At 42.7% G+C, this 18524-nt stretch overlaps 1 protein-coding gene and 1 long non-coding RNA gene across 2 annotated transcripts in view; one reads left to right on the top strand and one right to left on the bottom strand.

The window, feature by feature from the left end:
• Positions 1–9713, bottom strand: part of STK38L (serine/threonine kinase 38 like) — a 52196-nt gene extending 42483 nt beyond the window's left edge. Inside the window, exon 1 of the mRNA XM_075439249.1 lies at positions 9605–9713. The gene's annotated coding sequence lies outside the window, so the exon portion shown is untranslated. The remainder of the gene's footprint in view (positions 1–9604) is intronic.
• Positions 9714–9872: 159 nt separating this feature from the next.
• The window catches only part of LOC142363601 (uncharacterized), a 51920-nt gene continuing 43268 nt past the window's right edge, over positions 9873–18524 (top strand). Inside the window, exon 1 of the long non-coding RNA XR_012765854.1 lies at positions 9873–10253. This is a non-coding gene — a long non-coding RNA (uncharacterized LOC142363601). The remainder of the gene's footprint in view (positions 10254–18524) is intronic.

Here is an 18524-nt window from a genome sequence, read left to right on the forward strand (position 1 = left end):
AAATTCAATACGGGTAGTAGATCTAGTTTTGTATCAACAAGAGGCTTCTTGCTTAGAAGCAGCATTGACTGAGGTACCAAAGGAAGCCAAGAATTACAAAGGAATTCTGAAGTGTTTATTTTATTCATACGTTAATCATTGGCAAATATTAATTTAGATCCCATTAATCTGGAAAGCCATCAGAATGCATTCAGTGCAGCTTCCTTGTAAAAAGTAGGGTTAGCCAAATTTTATTTCCATTAAAAGTCCTACACACTACATTCCTGATCTACTCAAGGCAGAGGAAACATGAGGCAAAAGGCTAAGCAGGTGCAGTGCTTGTTATACCACAAGCAAAAAAGCCCCCATCTCCCTCCCTAGACGTACACATATGATGGGAGCCTACTTCTGTGACTTCATCTTGTAAATCAATCGCTTTGCTGACAAGATGATCACCACCCTGAAAGGAAGGAAGCTGCACCCAAAGCACCAATTCAGACGTTCCAGACAGAAGTCTGGCCTGCCATCCAAGACAAATATGGAGCTTAATCTGCACTATCCTTACTGTGGTTTATTAGTTTGCAGTATCTGGAGATGATTTGCTTTACAATTCAAAGAGAAGGGAGGTGGGTGGACCTTACTTTACCAACATCTTTGCAGTGAAATCCAGCCTTGCCTTGGCAGGCAAGGAGGGAAAGCACTTAGATTCCACAATGACAGAAGAAACTCTCATCATGCAACTGCATTCTTCAGCTACACACAGGCAGACGCAGATTCACTATGGCTCTCTAATGTCCTAAGTACGAATACAGAAGCTTTTATCCTCTCAGTCTGTGTGGCAGCGCTCTTTAAAGATGATATGACTTCAGAGCACTTAGGCAAAAGAACCGAGACAATACATCACACTGTTTCACAGATTGAGAAAATTACCGTCTAATAGAAATAAGAAAGATACTGTCAAGACTATCTTCAAAAGTGCTTCTATATGGAAAAAAACACAAAGAACACTAACAGGTTTCAAGGTTGCCTTTTTTTTTTTTTTTTGAAAAAGAGAAATAATATAACCAAAATTGTCATCATAATTCTCTTGCAGTCTTCGCTCCCTCAACAACACAGGCTCATTCCATGCCTGGGGGTCAATATCTGAAATTGAGATTGGACTGTAAACAAAATCAAAATTGGCCTTCTAAATATTACTGCTTGTTTAATAAAAAGGGCAGAGGGAAAACTAGCTAAAACTACTTTATTAGAGTAAAACAATTTCCCCCCCAATTACCTCATAATTACTTCCTTTTTCATTTTGACTTTCCACTATTCTTTCAATTCCTTCAAATGCAGTGATCTCAAGTACACATGGAAAAAAATGTGTATTTAATTTTTTTCAAAATGTTGCTTTTGATTGTAAAGATTATTTTACAAAGCAGAATGTTATTTTGCTTATTTAAACAGCTAATGTGCAAGCATGTTTCTTCAGTGCACCCTCACCAAGGCTGGAGTTTTGCATCTTACTGATGAGCAAAGGTGAAGGCAGCAGCATTTCTGGCAGGCTCCAAGGAACCTCTTCGCTAGTTTCCAGCAAAGGTGTTCAGCAAAATTCTTCTGTCGGCAGCCAGGCTGCAGCACAAGCTGTGAGCAGCAGCTGAAATCAGTGGTGTAGGTCAGGGCATGTCCAGACATGTGAAATTCTCTCAGCTCTGGTTTGGGTAACACAACGTTCATCTATTTTTCCTGAAAACTGAAAGGGATTTGTTCTTTTTTCATTTGCCATTACACAACTGGCTTACACATCTGTGAGCAAAAGGGCACCTGGGACTCCCAGTGGCTTCAGTGTGTTCCTTCCTGGTGAAGGGATGGATGAGCGCTGCCTGTAAACACTGCTAATTACTGAGCAATAGAGCTGGTCCAGAAGTGGTGCGTCCTGCGACATAAGAGAACAGCTAAAAAATTCTCCAATTTCTTTGAAGGTTTGCCAGCAAAGCTTAAAAATCTAAAGCATTCCACTTTGTCCTTTTCCCTTTATCACTGGCTCATTTAAAAAACAAGACAGGGAGGGAAAAGAAAGGAGAGGAAAAAGATTCAACAAGCAGAAGAAGGAATCCCCTTCTCTACTCCCTTCAACTTCCTAATGAAAATACCCGGTTTTGCTTTTCCAGATCTTTATCTCCCTTCACCTAAAAGCAGTCCTTCTCAAAATCGTATAATAAATTACTTGCACTTTGTTTTCTTACCTGAAACTATTTCTGAAGATGATTATTCCTAGTACCACAGCTCGTCATAACTTCGTGAGTTCCAACCTGTGGTCCACACACACAGTCAGCAGCATGCAGCTAGTCAATGGGACAGGAGCGTTTTTTAACCAGAGGTGCATGGTGGTCTGGGAGCTTGTGGCTTGACAGTAGCCTGTGGCTCACTGAACTCCAGAACCACAGCCACAGCTTCTGTTGCTGTCTAACCACTCCATGGCTTCTACTCAACCTCAGAGACAGCTGCAACATCGAGATTCAGCTGGAGAATATCAGGGGGAGCTTTACTCGACTTCAGTTCCACATGTAGCTCTATGCAGATACTAAAGGGTAATTTTGTTCATGTTCCATATCACATAGGCATGTTTTTATTTCCCCCTGTGAGGATCCCCCCACCCTCTCACCACTAGATGTTTGATGTAATGTCCGTATTCTGCACTTTAAGCTTTTCAAATACTTCAAAACAGTCTCTGCTCTATAGATTTTTATTCATCTGTCATTTTGCTTGACTTCCATATAGAATGATTTAAAGCATAAACAATTTTCAGGAGATTATTCCAGTTGTTTTTAACATAATTCTTTTTTTATAAAGGAAAAAAAAAACACAAAAAAGTTTCTAATGGCTACTTATGCAACTGAGCAGTGAGGTCACCATACCCACAGTACAAACGGGCTAAGCTGCTTGCACTATACACATTTTACATGAACTCTCCTTCTCTGCTAAACAAAACTCCCCGAGAAGATAAACAGGACACAGTAGAGTCTCCATACAACAACTAAGTATATAAGAGAACCTATCTAACACACTTCAAAGTAAAATGGTCACCTATATACTTTGCTTACAAGAGATTTGAGACTTGTATTCATGGAGAACTCCTGTTTTAATAAACCTTGCTTCTCTGCCCTTAGTCATTACTTTGTAAGTTGCTACCTACTCCTGTTAAGAGTGGGGAAGGACTACACAATAGGACTTTACACGAGATTGTATTTACAATATAATGAGGGTAGTTTTTGTTCCCCCCTGCCACCCCCCCCCATAAACTTGAATGTGAATATTTCCTTTCCCACAGCATTTGCAGCAACCAAGATTCTTGCTGTAACTAACTTCATGAAGTGAAGGAAATAAATTAAAGCTTAAGCAGGCAGCTTATTTAGTAACAGAAATTTTCTTTAGGCACAACAAAACTTTTGATTTAGAGCAGTGAAATATGGCAAGCCAGCCATGAAGAATATCAGCTCAGTTGCTCAGAGTTCTTTATCACTTTAGTGGACTAACCAATCGCAAGCAAAACCACCAAAACCCAGTGTCAACGATGCCACCAGAACTGATAAAATTCCATTCTTTCACCTTATCTTGACAGTCAGAATGCACTGCGATGCATTTAACTGCTTTCCAAGACATGCCACTATTATGATCTACACCATAAGACGACCTTACTTGGTAAGTAAGTCTCACCAAGTGTATTTGCTACACAAGTATCTGTCAACCCAAAAGCCATTACTCCACTAAGCAGGAATGTGCTTTAATAGTTGGCTGTTAGATGTTTGTCACAGCCATGTCTTTCATTGCTGTATGATTGCCTAGTGTCCCACCGAGCAGCTCATATGCTGAACACAAAACTCCCTTAGAGTTCCTGATGTCAATGCTTGTTAAATTATACTTTTAATTGTTGTCAAACAGACTTCATTCTCCATATCCAGTCTGTAAAAAATAGGTACTTCCATTAAATCCTCACCTCACAATTGAATTTGTTCTCCTTTCCTGCTCTGCCAAACACTAAATAGCACAAAACACAGGAATCCAGTTATCTTCAAGAAACAACAACTGCGTTTAAACAATTCAGTACAACGCTTTTGTCTGTGGAGCTACTAACATAAGCTTTCCCCTTCATACAGGACTCAGCATGCTAAAAATTAGTGACATTTTAAGTGGAACAATTCTTTCATCATCAGGCTGATATTTGGCTGGCATTCTGGTTACCTCCCTTATAAGGCACCAGTGAGCGGGAAGGGCTGGGAACACATTATGCAACTCTTCATTGTAAAAAAAAATAATTAAAACAAATTTTAAGAAATTAACACTTGTCTGGTGTATAAAGCTAGACAAAAGGAGCCTGCTGCTATTGGAATAAGGTCTGCTGTTTCTACCTGGCTAATTTGGCAAAGGAGAACTTTTCCTGAAACGAAAGGTTTTTCACAGTTTTTATGGGAAGAAGGGGAACACTGAAGTGTTTGAGCTGCACCTGCCTTCTCCACATTTGGCTAATCAGCCAAAAAGGTAGTTCTGCACTGGGAAATAAAGGGGAGATACAAGGCCACCCCTGTGTCCCACCCGTCTCCCCTCTGCTCAGTCGTGGCACGTGGAAACCTAAGATGGCACAATGGTAAGGGGGTTCTGCAGGTAGGAAATCCGCAGATTGGCCGGCTTGCACAGAACAGCTCTCCTGCAGACAATGCAGTATCTTTTAATTTAATTATCACCTCAGCTATAAGCAGGTTCTTTTTCCATTCTTGTACTCATATTAACACTGACGTTTTCCACCAAGAGAAGCTATAGCTGTTCTGGTGTTACATGGCAGTTGAGTCGGGCCTCTCCCAATATTAGATTCAGCTCTACTCATTCTGGAAAAAATTAAGTAGAAAACAGTGCTCTGTGAGAAACGTCCACTTTATCGAGGTATCCCCCACAAGCGACTGGGCGCAGACTGTCAGTAGTACCGGCAAATTCAAGGTTTGCACACACGGCAGAAGCAAACCTACCCTGGAAACGAACGCTGTCCCCAGAAAACCCTTTTCCCACAGAGCAGACTCAAGGGTCTCCAAGCCGGCAGCAGCCTGGAAGGAATAGGGTATCTCTGTCCTCTGTGGGACTTCTCAGTGATGCTGACAGAAGTTCACGGTAGAGCACAAGTGTCCTAGACAAGCGCTCTCACTCTCTGTTGCATCAGGGACCGGGAGATGGAGCCTCACCTCGTACAACCATGAGAGCCCCCTAAGTACACACAACTCCCCATGTATTTGTAACTTCAATGGCTCAGTGTGACCTAATATCTTCATTTTAATTGCACCCAGCTGAAGCACAACTGTATTTCTCATAAGCATTATTCTACTATAGTGGCTCATAAAGAGGGCCCTAAACCAAGTACTTCTTTCTGGTAAGGTACCCACTTGACTAAAGTTTTCCAATTGTTTGTCTGGGAGGTGGTTTGCTTGGTTTTATTTTACTACAAGGAGATTTAATTGCTAAAATTTCTTGGTACATTTTATAAAATGGACTAGCAGTGCCTTGCTTAATGCAACATTACACATGGTACTCCCAGAGAACTGTAAACTGCTACCTTTATTACACATAGCAGAAAAAGGTCTCACAACCTTTTATCTGTTCAAAGACAACAAGAAGGTTTTTTGTTTCTGCTTCTGTGGAAGGAAATTTAATGAATTCCACACGCCAATATCTTTGCTAAGTCTGCAGCTCCTCTACAGCATGTCAGCAGTCACAGGCTCAAGCTCTGGAACATAAGAGTCATAGCTAATATAAGTTGCAATACAACAAACATTCTTCCTCTGCCCACAGTTCCTCTCCCCATACAGATCCGAGTTACCCCTTACTTCCTCCCTCCCGTTCATCTGCCACCTCCGACAAACTCCATCTGTTTGCACAACCTGTTCACATCAAACTGCTACTTAGTATTGTCTGTTCCTTGTTACTAAAAGGTGAATACTTGGCTCTCCTTTTACTGCTTGGGGAGATTCTTACTCTTGTTTTCTCCCATAAACCCAGACTACCACTTTACTAGTAAAAGGGAGCAGTGGTTGATTAAAAACATACAAGCCAACTGTTCCTTTGACAATCAAAATCTCCTCTAAGTAGTCTTCCAAAGCAAGTTTATTACATTACAATTCCAGGTATCTGCTTTCTTCATATTCTATTCAGTTGCAACTCTCATAAAACCATATGTCAGCTAACAAATTGCAAGTTTGTACATATAAATATTAAAGACATACATCACAAACTAAGTTCCAAATCTACATTTCAAACCAGAATGCAAAATCTGATGCCAAAATTACTGAGAAATCAGAAAAACAGACAGTTGAAGCATGAAGATTAGGTTTTTTTCCCCATCCATTGTTTTGCTTTGCTTTTTTAATGTCTACAAAGTATTCAGTGAGATACTAATGCAAGCCTCACAAAACTGCCTGATTTCACAAGAAAAAGACAGTATTAACTATGACAACTGCCCATTTTAATACTTCCCGTGCTGATCAAATTATTTACAACCAGGAAAATAAGTTATTTCCGATAAATTCGTTCACCCTCTCAGTCTCTGTTTTGTTTGTATTGTTGTCAAAGAAAAATGTTCTATTGTCTCCTCATGCAGATGCAGGAGCAGTGGGACTGCCAAAAGTTATTCTGTAGTTTTAGACTACAGAGCTGCAGGATTTTTCATACCAATCAAATGAAGAAGTCTGTTCTTCCATGTTTGGCAACAACTACCTTCTGATCCTTCAAGAAAAGATCCTCCACCTTAAATACAGTTCACCATATGAATTCACACCATGAACCCTCACCGTTACTTCTTTTCACACAACAAAAGATGTTATTTAGTCACCAGACTTTGAAAAATCCTGCATCAACCCATCCTGAAGAATTAGACTTCAGTCAGTTATTTATCAAACCTACATCTTCATGTTACAGCAATGCAATTACTATTGATGACAGGTCTGCTCTAAGTGCAGCTATATGTTGAAATGAGCTGCGAACAAGGGAAGATTAAATGATTTTGTGGACAATAGCATGTTTGATTTACGTCAACTGTCATTACCCTAAGACACATAAAGCCTCTTTCTGGGGGACTAAAAGCAAACCATTTACCATATAATATCAGCTTAGTGGTCTTTGTGCTGATGAATACTGTATTCAGAGAAGTAATTCTTTTCATTGTAATTTACATCTACCCTGCATCTCCTAGAATATAAGTATCAAAGTTTATCAATGGGCTTTACATTTTAACTAACCCTCAGCATAAACTTGGTGGAAAGAAGAACATTTTTATTAGAATAAACATGGACTGAGTAAAAACTGACTTTACAGGAAGAAGCTAAGCTTTAAAAACAAGACAAACCCATTGCCTAGACAGACACAGTGGACAAAACCAATGCCTCTCAAACTGTGCCTAAGCTCCTGTGGTCCCTAAAGGATTCAAGAGAGATCCCAAACTACTGCCGGTAAGATAAATGATTAAAAACTTCTACCCACCATTCAAGCTTCAAGGGCATACAGATAGATGGACCAAAAGAAGGCTACACAGAAGTCCTGAGAAACAACAGCTAGGCAAACCTCACCCACGATCGTGAGAAGCTATGCCTATAATGACCTCCATTCAGTGTGCCACCCTGTATCATTCCACACCACGAGAGGCTCACCAGGGGCTCCCCTAAGCACAGGATCAGACCCTCAGAGGTCAGCACCAGAAGGCTTGCACAAGCAGGTCCACAATGGATCATTTGGCAGAAATCCAAAACTTACGTTCTCCTGGGAACATTCTCTCATTGCCCACTGAGAGCACAGGGGCCTGATCCAACACAAGTCAATGCTAGGGTGTGGGGGTTTGTGATTGGTTTGGGGAGGGGGGGGTTGGTCGTTGGTTTTGGTTTTTTTTTTTTTTTTTTTAAGACTAACTTTCTGCAGAAAAAAGGCAGGGAAAAAAAGCATGACACCTGTCTACTGTAAATATTTGCTTCTGAATGCTGTTTAGCTAGAGGTTTGGTGGTTTCTTTTCCCCAGAAATGTTTCAGACATAAAATGTCTAATTTTAGAATTTGTTAAGCTCTGTGAAGCAATAATATTTAAATTGAACATAGACTATGCCATATACAAGGTGAAAAACAGCCAAGTTCCAGTTTCATAGAACTACACAAATTTGACTTTTCCTAATCCAAGACACCTTTTAAGCAAAGCAGGAAAACATGTCTACAGGTAGCACAGAAGATCAAGCTGCATCAGTTCTATCAGATACAGTAACAGATTTCTCACATGCTACCAGTGTGGCCACTGCTCAGCACCTCTCAGGTTAGTAGCCTGTGGGCTAGTATTTCAGTTAACTGCTCAGAGTAAAATTAAGACTGATACTTTCTTCCCTAGGTTCCTAAAGAATAAGGAACGGAAACAGTTTTCAAGATTTCTGTGTATATTCAGACATCTTTTACGGAACATGCACAACAATTTAGTGAGATTCGTTAGCATTATATACGCTCACAAACAAGATCCTTCTGCTTCAAGTGACTCCAAAAACCTGTAAGCAAAGCACTGAATCAGCACACGCGACAAAACCCAACATCTGCAGTCTCCGAAATAAATTTCACCGCTCTTCAGCAATAAGTAAAAACAAAAACAACACAACTATATCCCACCAAGTATCCTACAATAAACTTGCTCTTTTTTTTTTTTATCTCCAAAGTCATACTTCAGCTTTGCTATTTATTCAGAGGCTACAATCAAGGCTCACTTATTCCTGTTCTGCATTCTGCGATGGGAAACCAGGGACGCAGCAGCAGCAGCAGCAGCGGAGGCAGCCTGCCAGCACACACGTGAGCTCCGTTAGCCCGACCCAAGGCGCTTCCAGTGAGTTACGAAGAGACAAGACCGGGAGGCACCTCACAGCTCTCAGCATTTAACTTTTATCTTCATCGCTGCGATTTGCCCAACGACCCAGCGCACGAGCGGGACTGTCAAATTACTGGCCCAACTCAGAACGCGGGGAAACACCACACAAGCAGGTTTGGGGTTTGCTCACCCGAGAGCGGGAACGTGCGGGGTCCGGTTTCGTTGGTCGGCTCTTTCGTTGAAAGTTTCGTCCCTTCGCTCACCGGTTTATTTATTTTCAAAGCGGGGAGGGGCACCCTACAGCCCGAAAGCCGCGTTCTCTGCCGCGGCTCCAAGCCCGCGCCACGCACAGCTCGGTCCCCACGCACGGCCGCCCCCCCCCCCCCCCCGCGCCGAGCACAGCCCCCTCACCTCAGGGCGGGCACCCCCGGCCCTCCCGCCGCGCTCAACCGCCGCCCCCCGGGGAGAATCCCCCCGAGGGGCAGCGCTCCGGCGCCAGGCGGGCACACTGCCCGAGCCGGGAGCCACCCCCGACCCTCCCGCCTCCTCCCCGGGCTGAGCCGCCGCCGGGGCGAGGGCTGCCCTCCCTCAGGCTCCGCTGCCATGGCTGCTCCTGCTGCCTCACGGGGTGGGGGGGGGGGGGGGGAGAGGGAAGGCTGAGGGACATCCCCGGTCTCCAACGTCAGGGTCCCTTCTCCCCCGCACCGCGCCCAGGGGAAGGCTGCTCCCCCGCTCCCTGGGCGGAGGGCCGCGCTGGCTCCCGCGGCGTGGCACTCACCTCACCGCCCCTCGTCGCGCCGGCTCCTCGCTCGCCGCCTACAGCCGGCGCCTCTGCGACCGCGTCCCCTCCCCTACGCGCTAATGGCAGGCGGGCGAGGAGGAGGCGGCGGGAGGGCCCCGGCGGAGGGATGTTTACCCGGCGCCTCTCGCGAGAGCCCAGCGCCGCCGATCCGCGCCGCGATTGGCTGCTCCCGCCGGCCGCCAGCGGCTCGCCCCGCCCCGCCGGCAGGTGCCGCCGGGGGCTGCGCGCCCGCCGGTTTGCCCGTTCCCCTCACCCGGAGCAGCCGAGGGGCCCTCGGGAGCGGCGGCCGGGAGCCAGCGGCTTCCCTCGCCTCCGGCCCTGCCCGGGGCCGCCCGCCCCGGCTCCCCGCGGACCCGAGGGATTGCCCGTCTCTTCAGCCCGAGCAGCCGGCCCGGACCTCCCCTCGCGGGAGGCTCTGGCGCCGGGGGCCGAGGGGAGGCCCGGTAGCCGCGAAGAGCTCTCGCCGTCAGGAGGCCGCCGCTAAAGTTGCCTCGAGCGCGCGCAGGTGCTTAGGGAGAAGGCGGCAGAATCAACTGGAAATAGCGCATTTGTAGGCCTTTTCGCTTTCATACCCTCCCATCCCGCCAGCGAGGCATGAGAGCGTGGACGCTGAGGCAGGCAGAGGGTGGGTAAGGCCCTGCTTTGATTTTGGCACTATACCTGGTCGCCGAATGCCGCGGCAGCGCTGAACGGGGTGAGAAAGTGAGTGCTAGAGCACTCTTCCCAGAGGGAAAGTCTTTAAAAATCTTTATCAATAACAATGGCAACAGGAAGTGACAGACACACAAACGCCCCGACAGGAATGGGTACTGATTTTAACTGAGGATGTGTGGTGTTTGGGAGTTTCGCTGTCAGTATCTTGCTCCTGCCTGCTCCCCCATCCTAAAGCTGGCAAAGAGAAGTTGGGGGAGGCAAGGTCGGTCTCAGAGACGCTGAGAGCCAGCTGTGACAAGGAAAATTGAGTGAATATTCACAACATGACGTTACAGTTCCTGACTTGCTGCTGCTACTCCTCTTGCAGGTCCTGCCAGCACAGCAGATGGCAGGCACTGAAAGACTTTTGTGCCAGTGGAAAATTACTGAGTTTTGTTGGTCCTGCGTATGTGTGTGTATGTGGGGAGGGAAGTGGGGCAAACTTTTATTTGCTTATTTTCAAGAGAGAAAAGGAAAACAAAAATTACTGGCATGTAATTAACTGGTCTTTTATTTTAGAGGAACGATGCATGTCTGTTTACAGTGTACGTTTTCCTTGTAATTCCATCTTTCCTTGTAAATCAGAATTATGAGTTTTCCTAAATAGGAGTGCAATTAAAAAGAGAAACAACATTGTAATAATGGCACTGACTGTTACTTAAGAGACCTATGAAAAAACTAAGTATTTCATGTTTCTATTTTTATGTGGCTGTGAAAGTATTGATATTAGTGGACTTTCCTTTGCAAAACAGGCATGGTTTATTTTAACTTTCTAACTTTACGTATCTTTTACATAGCTATACACATAGCAGGTTACATTACTGCTAGACACATAAAAGGTTTTCTTGATCTTGCAGTGGGATCACCAATGTTGCAGTTGAGTTTAATGGGATACGTAGTGTGAATACAGTTAAGTACGGCCATAGTCTTTGAAGGTCTGCATGCTTAAAGGAAGTTACAACCAAATGTTCATCCTGAAATGAACCATGGCAGAACCAAACCTGCAAGTGCTGTCTGTGCAGGAAAACAAAGTGTGGAGAGTTGACAGAAATACATAAGCTTTCAACTAGCACTGCAATGCAACTTAACAGTTATAAACAGCAGTGTTGGCCCCATAACTTCTATTTGTCTACATTTGCAGAGTTAGCCCTTAATTTAGAGGTATAAGAACCTATTCACTTTATGTAGAGGGGCAGCATCTCTTTTGATTGCCAGACTTAGAAAAACATTTTGAAAGAAGATCTTTGCTCTAAATGTGCATACTTCCACACACTGTATGATGTTCCAGTCCTCCAAATTGCAACAAGCAGCAAAAGGTTCTGTGCCCTCTGCTCAGACGGTTCCAGCTGCAGCGTCAGGATACACCCTGGTGCGCAGCAGTTAAAGGCAAACACAAAAGCCTAAATGCCCACTTGTCAAATTCCACTGAACCTCTGAAGCCTTCAAAAAACTTAGGGAAAGGTCTGTAGCGAACCAAAACAATACTGTCCTTATTACTGTAATTGAAAAGAGGGGTATCTTGTCTGTGAAAGGACAGTTATGTGAGGTTTTGACATCCATTTCTTTCTTCTGCAGTCAATTGGTGTAACAAATATAAATTGCTATATCAGAGTCATGCTGGAGATGTCTCTTGGAAAGATTCTGGGGTTTTTTAACCATGAAAAGTCCTTCTCAGCATCAGAAATAACCTATAAAAGTTTAATTTACAGGAGGCATTGCAAGTATTTTGCAATTAACTACTTAATCAATGTAACATTTAGGAATCAGTTCTGACTTTCCTTTCTTGCTTTCTCACTATTTTTCTATACAATATAAACCAGTTGTATTTCTTCAAAATAAGCCAGAAAATACCAAAAGTTTTAAGACTGGTCAAGAAATAATGCAGAGCTAGATAAGCATAGTGCAAGAAGTCATACAGAAACATTCAAACAGATTTTCCAGTGTCTTATTATGATGTTTTTAGCTGCTGTTGATACTATTTTTTAATGCAAATTTTACTTGTAACTCCCTGATCTGCCTAAATAGCAAAAATGTATGGTTTTGTCATTTAATACATAGCAGGCCAGGAAAAAACACAAATCCTTTTATGACACTTAGCATGCTATTATACAGTTCTGACAAGATTTCACACCTGCTGAATGTACTGTAGATCTGTAGTTGCTTGGTTCCTGTGGGGCACAGCAGTGAATCAAATACTTAGAAAATGCTGCGGCACAGAAGAAAATGTAAATTCTTAGTAAGCAGAATGCAAACTTAGAAGGAGGGATGTATGGTTGTACTTTAAATGCAATGTTTCACAGTTGAATTAATTAAGATGATCTTGGGCCTGCAAACTCTTCAAGACTTAGGTAACACTGAAATTGAATTGATTTACTTCTGTGAGACTATTCACAGAAGTAGCATTGCTCACTGGGGTTGTTTCCTAGGTCAGGCTCAATATTTAGGAAACTGTCATCAATACTTAAAAAGATGCAACAACATAGGAATGTCTGCACTGGTTCAGACTGAGGCTCTGTCTAGGTCACATTTCTGTCTTCCCGGTGATTATGGGCAGACACCTAGGGAAAAGGAAGAACAGAACAAATTCACGATGGATTCGTTTAAAACCCTCCCACCCTCCACCTATCCTGAGCCTGACATGGTCTGTCTAAATAGTAACTCCAAGGGTTTGCTTTTCCAAGAGCTTGGGTAGTCTCCTCTTAGAACCTTGTAAACATCTTGCATTCCTAGCACATGGGAGTTCCACAGTCTGTTGTGTGAAAATCACCTCCTTTTGCTTGTCTTGACACTGGTTCCTGAGAGCATCTCGGTGTGGATCCTGATTTTGGTATCAACATAGGCAGAACTATTGATCCATGTCCATCCTGGCACTGCTGCTCTTTTTTCAATCTCTTGTAACTTCTCAGTTGTCTGTATTCCAGACTAAAGAGTCCTAGCCTGGAAGCCATTACATACTTATCATCATCCGTGTTATCGATCTCTGAACCTTTACCATTTCTATTACATTTTTGGAAGTAAAAAGACCAGAATTTCACTATTCAAGGTGTGGATGAACAATGAATTTGTCCAGGGGCATATACTTCCTCCCAACCTCTTAATTTGGAGGCAGAATACACCATTTGCTATACCTCTTAAAAACAGTAAAAATAATTAAGCAATGTCAGCAAGTAGGTGATACTACTGAAGTTTTTAAATGAGGTGCCTTTTGAAGTCATTTGCAACAATCCAGCTCTGTTCCATACAGGCAAATACAGACTGTTGCTATCTGCACACCCTTTGTTAGAAAGTTCTGGTTTATACTTTCCTGAAAGCCCAGAAAATTTTCTTCGTGTTAATAGCACCTATGTCACTGGGAAACCATTTGTGTTTCCATATGCGTAGTCTAAGGAACAAAGCAACTCATTCAGCTGTACAAAATGAAGTAAATTACTGTAGTCACCTTACAGACTGTTAACTTGTATCCCGAATGTTTTAGCGATTCACAACTATCCTTCCAAAATCAGTATTTTGCCAATTTTCAATACCATTTAAATCACTTCTTTCCTATGTAAGTATTACTATTTTTTAGCTTGAACTTCTGTCTTGGCTGTGACTTTTGCAGGCAATTTGGAACCCATAGCATAGTTCTTCCTGGCACAGAGACACCAAATTCGTCATGCAGGAGTTAAGGATGTGACAAATTTGATTCTTTTTGTAAGCAATTAAAATATTTATAGCTGAGTTCACTTAAACAACGTCATCTGTTAAAATATTATTCCTGGATTCTCCCTTGGTGGACTTGCAAGAGACATATTTAGTACATGATCTTTTTCCATAAACAAAGAAACACGAAAATTCTGGGACAAAAAAGTTAGCAAAAACACTAATAATAACAACTATTTTTAGTTATTAAGGAAGCTCGATATTCTTCGTCAGTTAGTATAGTCAGCATTGTCCTTTCTTTAAAATTCCAGAGAAAAATGAAGCTGACAATCTCTTCAGTCAATGCCAGGGATACAAAATAATATATGTAACAGAAATGCTCCTATTCTTCAGACATTTTATTCTTAGTATATTTGATCTGTTCTTACACTGTTTCAGGAGTGACCATACACTTCTTACCTCTTAGCAAAAATTCTCTGCAGATTCTTTGCTAGATCCATTGTTATTTTCACATTATCCTGATACATGGGAGATCATCTGTATATTGCAAGCTTGCCACACAGTCTGTCTTCTTACTTAACATCTGCTTTCTGCTTGTCTTTGTTGTATAGCTATCTAGTTCAGCTTTTGTGTGTGACATAAACCTCTTAAAATAGATTAATAAAAAAAGAAACTGGAACAAGATGTAAATGAAATGAAATGATGCAACTTGCTGTTACATTCTGTTCTCTGTTTTTCAACCCTAATGCATCTATTTTAGGGCCAGATACTCAAGTCTGTATGCTCACAGCTATCCCCTTGAACAGCTTAAGAACAGATGCTGGAACAGCCTAAGGAGAAGACATTCTTTCTGGGAAGGGATGGCTGGCATCACAGCATAGTGTAGCTCTTATAGGAGAAGCAAGGACAACAAAACAGGCACAGGAGGCATGGAGACTAATCTGACTGGAACTGGACCTGTCATATTTCTTCCACTGTAACTTGAAACACCACACTTCAGGTCACAGGATACGGTTGTGTGTCTGGTCACACAGAATGGCACTGAAGTTTGTCTGCGCAAGGTGACAGGCTTCCTGCCTGAAGACCACGCACTTCTGGCCTCTCTCCCTCTTGATGTCTTAATGTATGTATGATCAGTTGCAGGAGAGTCAAAACCTGCAGTTAGTTTCAGATCCTGTAGCTCTAAAGTATAGGGTCGGTATGGAAGGTAAGAGGATGAGTTACAAAGAAATGAGATAAAATGTCACTGGGGTTGTGAAGAAACATTTCTAGGACTATGAAAGCTTTGTCCAAAAGTCATTGGTATAAGCTTAGAAAATAAGCTTGCATTCATGTTCAGGCACTCTATTGCTAAGATGCATGGTTCAGGTGTAGATACCTCAGAGGAGATGCACTGAAGGGAGAAGGATTTGGTGAGGGAAGAGGCTAGAGTGAGGGTGACAGCCTGAGAACACCTCAGTTCCAAGGATCAAGGAGTGTCAAGAGCAGACCCACTGATGATGGGAGAAGTAAGGACAGTGTAAAGGGATCACCAGAGCTTTGGGTATTTCTTACCCAAAGCTAAGCTGCAAACTCTGAAATTCTCAAAAATCTTAAATCAGCTTTCCCCTCCCAAACTTTCACGAAGCTTTCAAAATCATGAGTCCGGAAAAGAAGAAGGAGGTGATGGTGATGAAATCCTGGGGTTTAGTCAAGTGCTTTGGTTATCTAATTTCCTCTGCCTTGTTCCCCCACTACCCTCCATTTCAATAGAATAATTTAAAGCCTGAAAACTCATCGTAAATGTGCAAAGACATAACCCATGCTCTGCTGCATTCTTAATTTACATTTCCAGTCCTTTCCCTCACTGTCTTCCAGCTCCGTTCCCTAGAGTCCTCCCAGGTTCCCTGAGTCCCCTAAGCGGCAGCTGACTGTCCTTGCACGTTCCTACTGGATTTCCCCAAGCCACTAACAGATTGGCACAGCTTCTCCTTTGTTTCCAGCATGTGAAGCATGTCCTTGTGATGCCTTTCATTACCGACTTTTCCTTACGGAACAGTATAAGGGGGTATTTTCCATATTGCTTGCAATTTAATAGCATGAGGAGTGTCCTCTGAATTTTTAACACTGATTTGGTTCTCTCTTGAGAGGTATTGCCTCTTAGCCAGCGCTGAAGCCAAGTGCTTGAACCCTTGCTGTTTCTACCATAATTGTGCTTCTCCTACAACTCTGCTCCTCGCTCAAAGCTACAGGCTGCTAGCGAGGAAGGCACTGGTTACTGCCAAAGTTTAAAAAAGGGCACTTCTCCAACTTTGGCAGTAAACGGTAAACTTTGGCTCTGCTATGCAGAGCAAAGAGAGAGAAAACTCTGCAGGAGCAGAGCTGTCAGCTCTCGAGGTCTGAGTATTTCTCACGCATCAATTAAATGCAGTAAAAATCTACAGGAATGTAAAAAGAATAGTTCTCAACTTGGCAAAGGTCGGTTCTTAAATGAGCTGGCTGCTTAGCAGATTTGCTTAGCTACATGTATCATCTAATGTGAAGTAGGACAAAACATTCTAGACAAAACATTTCAAAATCAAGGTGTAATTCTTGTTTGAAATGGGCGTATAAGAATCAGTTTCCTCACGTCTCTCATACAGTCCCTATAAATATCCAGAAAATGTACCCTTTTTGTAGTAAAATATGAGTTGTGCTGCTAGTGAAGTCTTCATAAACTATCAAGAATCAGTTGTTGACTGACATAAATTTTGTGGAGTCTTTGACTCTGCCCATTTGTCTGTCCTACACACAAGCACATACATGCACAGTCAGTGTAATTAAATCTGGCACGTGAAGACATCAAGTGTGCTGGCCTATGTCAGCAAGATCATTTGCATTCTTCAGTTTTCATTTCAATAAAAATGAAGTAACGCTACCTGCTGTTGCCCTACACAGTACGGTATCTGCCTCAGTGTTCAGCCAGTGTGCAGTGCGAACACAGAGATGAATGTGTGCTTCTCTCATTCATCTCAAAAGTGAAGCTTTCCAAATGAAGTGCTAACTACTGTGAGCATTTCAGCAACAGTTTTAGCATTTCAGTAGCAATTTTCAAAGTTTACTAAGGAGAGGAATTGGTCAACCATTGCATTTGTAGGATAAGCCCGTAAGAAATTGAGACAGTTACCCTGTGAAGACAACATAATAAATGCGATGGCATTTTGAAGTCTCACCTGTGTTGCAGGAAGAGCTTGCAGTGATACTATGATCTTCCCAATTTAACCTGTCAGCACAGAGATTTGATTAGGTGGTCTTTCATGCTACTTTTGTAGTAAAAAAAAAGTAAATGTGCCGTAATGTCTTTCCTTTTTTGCTGCTTTTTTTTGGTGAGACTTACTTATGTCTATCAGGGTGATTGAAAACATAAATTATATAACTAGCCTTTTCACTTTTAATGTACCACAACCACACACTGGAATATAATGATCTAAGCACAGTCTCCATCTGCAGAAGAGAAGGAAGTGATTCCAGGCTAGCAAAATAGTTACAAACTTAATGCAGCCTCACATTTGTTTGGACTACTAATGAGGGAGAGCAGAGAAAGGAAAACAATTCCGTTCCATTCCAGTTATCTTTGTGGGCTTCGATCTTTAAATTAAAATAATCCAGTTAATTGCCACAGCATGAAGAAAACAGTTGGGTTTGAAAAAGACGAGGCAGAACCCTAAAGAAAAAATATATGATTAAGGTCTTCATATAAGTGAACAGAAGATCTCCTGGTTTCCATGAACTTATTCCAGAGCCTTCTCTGCGTTGTTTTTGAATAAGTACAGTGTCATGGAGGGGCAGAGCAGTCAGCCCAGGCACATTTAGCAGAACCAGTTGTATAATGCTGGATCTCTCTGACATTATGTCTGATGAAATTCTCCTGGAGTCCTCAGAAGCGCAGAGCCCTGCGCAGAGGCTGCTGTAAAGGAGTGGAAACAGAGCGAGTAATTAAGCCTGCAATGCTCAAGTCCACTATGGAGAAGGGCCACAAGGGGCCCAGTGAAGAAAAGCTTTTCAAAATGGCATCAAACACCAAATCTCTTCTCTGTTCTCACTCTCCCAGTCAACAGTCAAGGATCAGCCACATTTTTCAAAAATGATTGCAATGCAGAAAACACAGGCAATAAGCTGCCAGCAGGGTGTCAGTGAATCTGCAGCTGCCAAAGTCATGTCCTAGTCTCTGAAAAGGGAGCAGAATGTCAATCAATATACTCATTTTGCTCTTTCCACTATAATTAGCCATGCATGGCCACAGCTTGACCACCTGATTTCACTCAAAACTCTTGAAAAAAACAGTATACTCAGAAGGATTACTGACAAAAGAGAGTAGCTTTGGAAGGACAACAAGAAGTCAAATATCTAGCCTAGCTTTGTGAGGGTCTGCTAAAGCAAGCAGCGTGGTGATACAGAGTGCATATAAAAAAGAGTAAGCATGGATGAAAACTCTCATAGATTTCTTATGATTTTAACTAGTCTCCTGTCTCCCTGGGACAGTAGCATTTCTTAGTAAAAACAATAGTTTCAAGGCTGTTTCCCAAGAGACTGCATACGTTAG

Source organism: Opisthocomus hoazin, chromosome 1, assembly GCF_030867145.1.
Source record: "Opisthocomus hoazin isolate bOpiHoa1 chromosome 1, bOpiHoa1.hap1, whole genome shotgun sequence".
Classification (NCBI taxonomy): domain Eukaryota; kingdom Metazoa; phylum Chordata; class Aves; order Opisthocomiformes; family Opisthocomidae; genus Opisthocomus; species Opisthocomus hoazin.